The sequence below is a fragment of the Microplitis demolitor genome, chromosome 8 (genome assembly GCF_026212275.2).
Source record: "Microplitis demolitor isolate Queensland-Clemson2020A chromosome 8, iyMicDemo2.1a, whole genome shotgun sequence".
Taxonomy (NCBI): Eukaryota; Metazoa; Arthropoda; class Insecta; order Hymenoptera; family Braconidae; genus Microplitis; species Microplitis demolitor.
This window is the reverse complement of record NC_068552.1, coordinates 7152159-7160686: the sequence shown is the minus strand read 5'-3', so window position 1 is coordinate 7160686 and position 8528 is coordinate 7152159. Positions and strand designations below refer to the sequence as shown.

Here is an 8528-nt window from a genome sequence, read left to right as displayed (position 1 = left end):
CGACTATATAATCGCTCCGGCTACCAGCCTGGAGTTAATTAATTACTTAAATTCAATAATTACGTCCGAGTTTAAATTATTAATTTTTATTTACGCAATTGATTATTTAATTCGCGAGAATTTGGTTAAGACGCGATGATTTTAAACGTATGCTAAGTATTTAATAAAATTTTCCGGCTTACCGCCTGGAATAAATTTTATAAATACCTCTACAGTCAAAACTCTCCAGATCTTTTCCTCGTCGTGTCTTTGTCCGGGTGTCGTCTGATTAATTGTCCTTGTAAAAGTTAAGGTTTTGTTCTGGTTCCGTCTCTCTCTCTCCTTCAACTCTCTCCTTTAACCTGTTATGATCAGACGTAATCGGTAATGTTTACAAGAAAATACCGGCTACCTGCCTGGTATTTGTTAATAAAAATTAAGAATATCATCGCTTGGTTCCACAGTAAACTCAAGCTATCAATTAATAATTTACCTGGTATATTGAAATTAACGGCGTCTGTCTTGTTGTCTGATGTCGCGTCACTTTGTTACTCTCTCCTCACGTCTCCACTATTCGGACGTCACGATGGTTAATGCCCGATTCTCGTTCCGGTCCCCGTTTATAATTGCTCGCGCACTCTTGACTTTGGTTGTCCTTTTCTCTCCTACTTAACTTTAAGTGGGGTCGACGGTCGAGCAAGTGAAATTTCCATTTCCGGACGACTAGTCGCTACCTACCCGGAGTACCCTGGGTGGTAATGTCACATGACCGACAGTACGCATAATAGATTTTATTTTGAATTTAATTGAACACGGTAAATATGAATTTACCCAGTTACAATAGTTGCGCATGTCTTGCTCAAGATCTACTCAAGGCTCAAGGTCAATTTCGGGCCTTGCGTAATTCATGCATAAGTACATGCCGTAAGTCACTGGTGCAAAAAATGCGCCAGAAACGTTTTAACTGCACCATGTCTAAAATATTTCGATATTTTTGTGTGCAATATCTTAAGCAAGTCATACACAAGTTTTAATGACGATTTTGTGCTATATGATCTTGCGCCAGACCCATACGTAGAAAAAGACGCAAGTGACTAGGGGTTTTGATCAAATCACTGGCATTAAAATTTTGATCAAGCATGTGATAGATAGGTACATGTAGAGTGTGTCTTAAGCTGCAGTACTCGCAGAAATTAAGGGATAAAAAAAAATTTGTGAATTTTTAAGCGATTTTCGACATGCTGTATCTTGAAGAAAAATTGTCGTACAGCAAACGTATACAAAAACTAATGGGAACTTCAAGTTTTTACTCTTTAGATTTGGACTTCAAAATTTTTTATCATGCACAGTTCCGAAGTAATCCTAAGAAAACCACCGCAAAAAAAATTATCTAAATTCTTTCTCATCTTGAAAAAAGTCTATAGGCTTCAATGAATTTGTGTTGATAAACTTACTTGAATGGTCATTTTGGTAATTAAATATCCTTTAATTTGCCGACCTTAAAAGTCTCTACGACGATTTGGCGCTACGTTATCATTGATCAAAGCGAAAAAGGACATTTTGACTTTGACAATCAATTGCTTGGACCATATTGATTGTACAATGAATTCAAGCAGGGTTTTAAAATCTTCAAAACATTCTCTAAGACACTAATATTGGTTTTTATTGAAAAAAAATTTTTTGTAGTGACAATGTTGATTTAAAATCAGGTAAAAATTTGCATATCTAGGGATACTCGGAAATTCTAGTATAACTGTGGATATAATGGATGAACGAAGAATACCGTCAGTTTTTTTTTTCAACTTTAAAGTATCCTGAAAAAAACCTTAAAAATTTCAAAATACTGCGACTTTTTTTTCTTAATGCTTTAAATTTTTAAATTGATCGTTTTCACGAAAAATCGCATAATTAGCAATTCTTCGATTGTAAATGATTTTCAGACAAATGCTGGGAATTAAAAAGATATTCTTTAAATCATAAAACAATGAGTATAAAAGGAATTTTTTTTGAATTGCCGCATCTGTCCAAAAATGGACCAAACAAAAACTTTTTTTTAATTTTTTCGTTCTTTAATGTAGTTTTTAGAAAAAAATACAAAAAAATTATTCAGAAGGTCCTCCTATTTTTTGACTTGACTTTTCAACAAAATTCAAATTATATCAATGTTTACCATTTAAATTTATTATTTTTATTTTATTTTTTCAAATTAAAAAGCTCTTTAAGCACTCAAAAGTTTTAAGCATGGTCTTATGATAAATAAAGTTAATTACAACATTTTTTTTTTTTCAATTGGAAAAAAGAAAAATATAAATCGAAAAAATATCACTCTGAAAAAATTTAAGAATTTGCAGAGAATCCCAACGTTTTATATAAAAAAAAAAAAAAAAACATCAAAAATCAAAAATGGTAAACATCGAAAAGTTTTTGAATTTTTTCAAAAATCTACAAAAGACAATGAAGATAGGTTGCTATAATTTATTTGTAGTTTTTTTACAAAAAGTACCTTTAAAAACAAAAGTTTTGAAAAAAAAAAAAATTTCCCAATAAGTCGGAATTTGAAAAAGTGATAGATATTTAAAATAAAAAAGCCGTTTTTTTTTTTTAATTTATAACTTTTTTTTGATTCGGTAAAAAAAATTGAAAAAATTATGAGAAACGTGATTGATAATATAGAAAAAAAGAAAACAATTTTCAGCCAAATCTAAGGGGGTCAAGTTCAAAAGTGGTCGATTTGACGTGTAATGCCCCATATAAAATATTTTTAAAAAGTTATGAGCAAAAAAACCATGAAAAAATCGGTTTTTTTGAAAATTTCATATCGTTCGAACCAAAGATAAAAAAAAATCAAAATTTAGGAGGATGAGCTTTTTGATGAGTACTAAAAAATATCAAGAAATAACGGAAATTAAAAAGTAAAATTCTTAAAACCGTCCGATTTGGCTTGGAATGCTTCATATATACATTTATAGTATATATTTATTAGGTGTACAAAAAAGTTCTACCCGTTTTTTGTCAAAAAAAAATATATTTAAAAATTTTAAATAAAATACAAATTTTAATCAAAATAACCACCATCAGCATCTACTACCCTTTGCCAACGCTCAGGCAACTGATGGATCCCACGGCGATAAAAGGCTTGATCTTTCGTCGAAATGAAATCATCTATTGTTTTTTGCATTCCGTTTTCATTTTGCAAGTGTTTGTCAGCCAAGTAATTTTGCAATAAACGGAATAGGTGAAAATCACACGGTGCAAGGTCTGGTGAATACGCCAGGTGCGGTAAAACTTCCCACTGTAAATCATTTATAGTGTGGTGGACGATTGAACTTCTATGAGGCCTGGCGTTATCATGCTGCAGTATCACTGGTCGAGGTTTTTGTCCCGCAAATCGTCTTTTACTGTTGATTTCATCTGCTAATTTTTTTAATTGACAACTGTAGCGTTCTCCAGTAACGGTTTCTCCTGGTTTGAGTAACTCATAATAAAGCACGCCCCACTCATCCCACCAAATACAAAGCAATGTTTTTTTCCCAAAAACATTACGTTTTGGTGTTGATTCCGTTGGTTGTCCTGGGTCTACCTAATGTGTCACGTAACGATTCAAATTATTTGATTTTATTTAGTTTTAAGTTAATTACTTTAATTATAAATTTGAATTTGAATCGTTGCGCGGGCATTCCGCCATTTCGCCGATGAGACGGCAGTCCGTACACGGTGCTTGCGCATGCGCAAAGGGTATGAGAGAGCACGTGTGTGATTTAATTTTATTTTTTTCTATAATTTATGATTTGAAACACAAACGCGTGACTTTTGTTTATTTTAAGTATTTGTTAATAATTTTGAATTAGTTGGGATGCATAATCCAGCGCTATATTATGCCCCAACAATTGTTATCATATTGTTTCATTGAAACTTGTCATCCAACTGATGACGTCAAGTAATGTTCATTATTCGGGCTATTATTATTTAATTTATTGCCCGAGGCGAAAGATATAGATGAATAGTTCATATATTCGATTAATTAATTATGTATCATTCAGTTGTCCGAGGATTTATGTTTTATATTTTATATTTTTAATTTAAGTAAGGCCCAGGGCTGACAAATGTAATTATAATAGAAATTAAGGGCGACAGTAGTGCCATGTGTGCGACGACCAACAGGTGGAGGTTTAGACAATTAGGTCAGAAAGATACAGATAAGCATTGTGTACGGACGTGATTTCTGTGACATTAGGTTTTGATTTTTTTGTTGTTGCAATAGTTTTCTTTTGGTTAAAATAAGTAAAGTTTACCGGGTGAATTGACTCAAATAATTAATAATATTATTTTATTTACAATATTTATTATTATTTTGCTGATTTGCTGTTTTTGAGTAAGTACTTTGTATTCATTTTGCTGGATAATATCCTTTCACGTGTTAGCCTTCCCCGGTAGTTGTTGGTCGCCGCGGAGAAAATTATTTATTTGTATTTATTATTTATTTATTGAATGATACGTGAGAGAATTGTTATTAATTATCATTGAATATTATTTCGTATGTTGGCGAAAATATTTGGTAATTAAGTAAATATATATATATTGATAAAGCGTACGCAACGTCGTAAAACGTTGCCGGTACACACTTATATATATATATATATATATATATATATATATATATTAGTAGTATATATAGCTATACAAATCACGCAGTACTTAAAAATTCCTCAAGCACTGATGTCAGCACTCGGATGAAAAATTCCCGAGTTAATATAATTATTATTTTTCTATTTTATTTAGAATATCTGTATAATATTATCAATTATTATTTACGTTTATTATTATTTAACCTAATTGCATAGCATTATATTATATTATTTTGATTATCCGTTACCCCAGCGGTCATAAAATTATTCTTGATATTTTTATTTTTTTTTTTTTTTAAATTAATAAATTTGTTTCATATTGAGGAATTTATTCCTTTTTGGGTGTGAGTGAGAATTAAAACACCGTATCTTTCTCTCTCTCACGAGTGGTGGGAGATATATATATATATATAAAAAGGAAATATTATATTAATATTATTTATTCTTGGGGAGATTCACATGGAATTTTGATATACTTAATATTGATAATTAAAATTATTGATTACTTTGAATTAAATTCTATTTATTTTACGTTATTGAGTTTATATATTTGTATTATTTTTTATAACCACCGAGTGTCATTATTGTGGTTAAATTAACAAAAACTATTTATTGTACAATATTATTAATTATATTGATTATTGTTAAAAATTAAAATACGAAAACCAACAGCTGTCGGGGAAAATTTAATATTTATTTTCCCTGGATCTTTTCCTACTACTTAATTTCATTTTTCTGATTTATTTATTATTTGTAATATCATTATTTATTATATATTTACTATTTTTCTTTTCTTATTTTATTTTTCTCAATCGTTTGTCCGCGTTGTCATGAATCACTTGCTCGGATTTTCCCTCGCAGATTTCCCCCTGAATTGAATTTTGTCCGTTTTAGAATAAACGGTCTGGCGCCTGCGTGCACTAACCCAGCCTGAGGAGCTGGTTCAGGCACTCCAAGAGTTTATTATTTATAATTTTATTATTATTTATAACTTATCATTTATTTCAATTTGAAGGAAACATTCAAAATCATTTATTAGCAATATTTATTATTATTATTATTATTATTATTATTATTATTATTATTATTATTATTATTATTATTATTATTATTTTAACACGTGGGTGACCGCATACGGTTTACCGGTTGATCCGCGTCTCCGTCGCGGAAATTAATGACGGTTTACGTTATAAATGTTTTCGACGTTTAGGATTCTCATAGTAAACCCACTTTTCGTCCCCTGTTACAAGTTTCCACAAAAAACTTTTTTTTTATGTCGTGAAAGCAACGACAGGCAGGTGTCAACTCGTCTCTCTCGTTGTTCTGGAGTTAATTCATGAGGTACCCATTTTCCTTCTTTTTGAATCTTACCTAAAGCATGTAATCTTTCAGAAATAGCTTGTTGAGTAACGTTTAGCTTTTTCGCAAGTACTTGTTGTGTTTGTGCAGAATCTTGATTCAGTAATTCTTCCAATTTCTCGTCACTGATTGTTGAAGGTCTTTCAGAGCGTGGTTTATCATTTAAATTAAAATCTCCGTTTGTGAATTTCCGAAACCATCTTCGACAAGTACTGTCATCAATAACACTGTCACTATAAGTTGCACAGATTATTCTTTGAGCTTCAGCAGCACTTATTCCTTGATGAAATTCATATAAAAGACAATGGCGGATATGCTCATTACTTACTTCCATTTTTAACTTAATAAAAAAAAATATATATCGAAGATTAATATATTAAAAGTTTGATGAATTTAAAGAGTACAAACAGCTGTGCATGTACATATACGTATTCATAGCTAACCTATAAATAGCTGTTAGATAACTCCATCTTTGAAAAACTGGTAGAACTTTTTTGTACACCTAATATATATATTCGGGTGATTCAAAAAATAACAAATTTTTTTTTCTTTGCTCGAATAGGTTTTAAAGTTTCATTTAGACATAAAAAGACGGCTGTGAAAATTATAGCTCTTAATCTATATACACATAAGCGAAATAACACTGACTCATCACCAGATCTCCAAAACTATTTGACCGATTCATTTAAAATTTGGCATGGGTACTCCTTTTTCACTGTAAATGAGAGATAAGAAGGGATTCTGCGCAATTCCTAGCCAAAATGGATTTTTCGATAACTATCACGTATGCTACCCCCTCCCCCCAACGTTGCCATGGTAACCGTTGCCATGGTTACCGTTGCCATGGTTACCGTTGCCATGGTTACCATTGCCATGGTTACCGTTGCCATGGTTACCGTTGCCATGGTTACCGTTGCCATGGTTACCGTTGCCATGGTTACCATTGCCATGGTTACCGTTGCCATGGTTACCGTTGCCATGGTTACCGTTGCCATGGTTACCGTTGCCATGGTTACTGTTACTATGGTTATCAAGGTGGTTACCATGGTAACCGTTGTTATAATAACTGTCAAAATGAATAAATTGTAATAACAAATTCAGTTGTCAATTAAATTCAGAGGAATCATTAGAATAAAAGTAGAAAGATATTAAATACTAATATTCTATAAATCATCTACACTATTATTTTATATAATGTTAGGCAAATATATTTTGATTTTAAATTTTCTACTAGGTCGATTCAGTCTAAACTATTGGTTAGTTAATCATTTTTCTTCTGAAAGTTATAGGTCAAAATTAACCCATAATTGTAAAATTCTAATATGGTTTAAAAAAGTAATATTATAAAAAAAAACAATATAAAAACGGTTGGCCTTAAAGGTCATCCCTGCAACTTTCCGTTAATTTTATATTTAAGCGCTCAAAATTGTACTTACTCCGAGCTCAAAAATCTGGTAAAAGTTTAATATAACATTATTTCTTAAATTCTAAAACCAAAATACTTTTGAATGAATTAACCGATTTTTACGCGATTGGTGGCATACGACGCAGTTTTTCAGGCCTCATAAAGAGTCTTTGAGTTTTAATCGATCGAAGTATGAATTTCGATATAATTTAGAAAAAACATTTTTTTCTGTTTTTTTTTTCGACAACGATAACTCATAAAAGAATGAATCGATTGTGACCGGGTTAGCGGCGATCGACGTGGTTTCTTGATGTTGAGAGCTGATTAGTTTTTGGAATTGTTCAGTAGTCGTTTAAAAGTAATTCTATAAAAACCACATTAAAAAAATTTTTTTTTTTGTAGTATTTTTGAGATTTCTCAAAATATACCGGTTCGAATCGGTATAAATTGTATTTGAAATCTAAGTTTGGTCGAGCCCTTTAGGATGGCACCAACCGAGATCAAATCGGTCGAGCCGTTCAAAAGTTATAAGAGGTTTACATACGGCCACACACACACACACACACACACACACACACACACACACACACACACACACACACACACACACACACGCGCGCGCGCGCGCGCGCGTCGATTTTCTAGAAAAGGAGTAAAATTAATAACTTCCCGATTTTTCAGCGGGATGTTAAAAATGTTGTGTGAAGTACGCGATTAACTTTGAATTGAAGACTTCAACATAAAACGATACTAAAACTATTAGAGATCGGAAAGAGTATATCAAATAATAATAATTATTCAATTTTATTTATTTCAAACACACTTTCTATAAGTTAATGAATCTTAGATTATTAATAATCATAAAATGGTTTTTGACGCAATTTATTGTAAATAATTCATTTGTAATTACTAATAATTATTAGTAATCGAAAGTGAATTATAACTATAATGATATTGAAGTTAACTTTAGATAAATGAATTATATCATGATATGCTTGAGAGCATAAATGAATAAATGTCAAAAATAAATCGCTGTCACGACATTTACAAAGAAAAATTTTAATAATTAAAAAAATTTTTGTATTAATACGTATTCGACGCTAATTTAAATAATTAAGATATCCATACTTATCAATGAATAAAATTAACAGTTTTATACA

General features: G+C 31.0%; 1 protein-coding gene across 3 annotated transcripts in view; it reads left to right on the top strand.

Moving 5' to 3' along the window:
- Positions 1–4053: 4053 nt before the first annotated feature.
- Positions 4054–8528, top strand: part of LOC103570454 (uncharacterized) — a 117043-nt gene continuing 112568 nt past the window's right edge. For all 3 annotated transcript variants that reach the window (XM_053741321.1, XM_053741322.1, XM_053741320.1), the window contains exon 1: positions 4054–4351. The gene's annotated coding sequence lies outside the window, so the exon portion shown is untranslated. The remainder of the gene's footprint in view (positions 4352–8528) is intronic.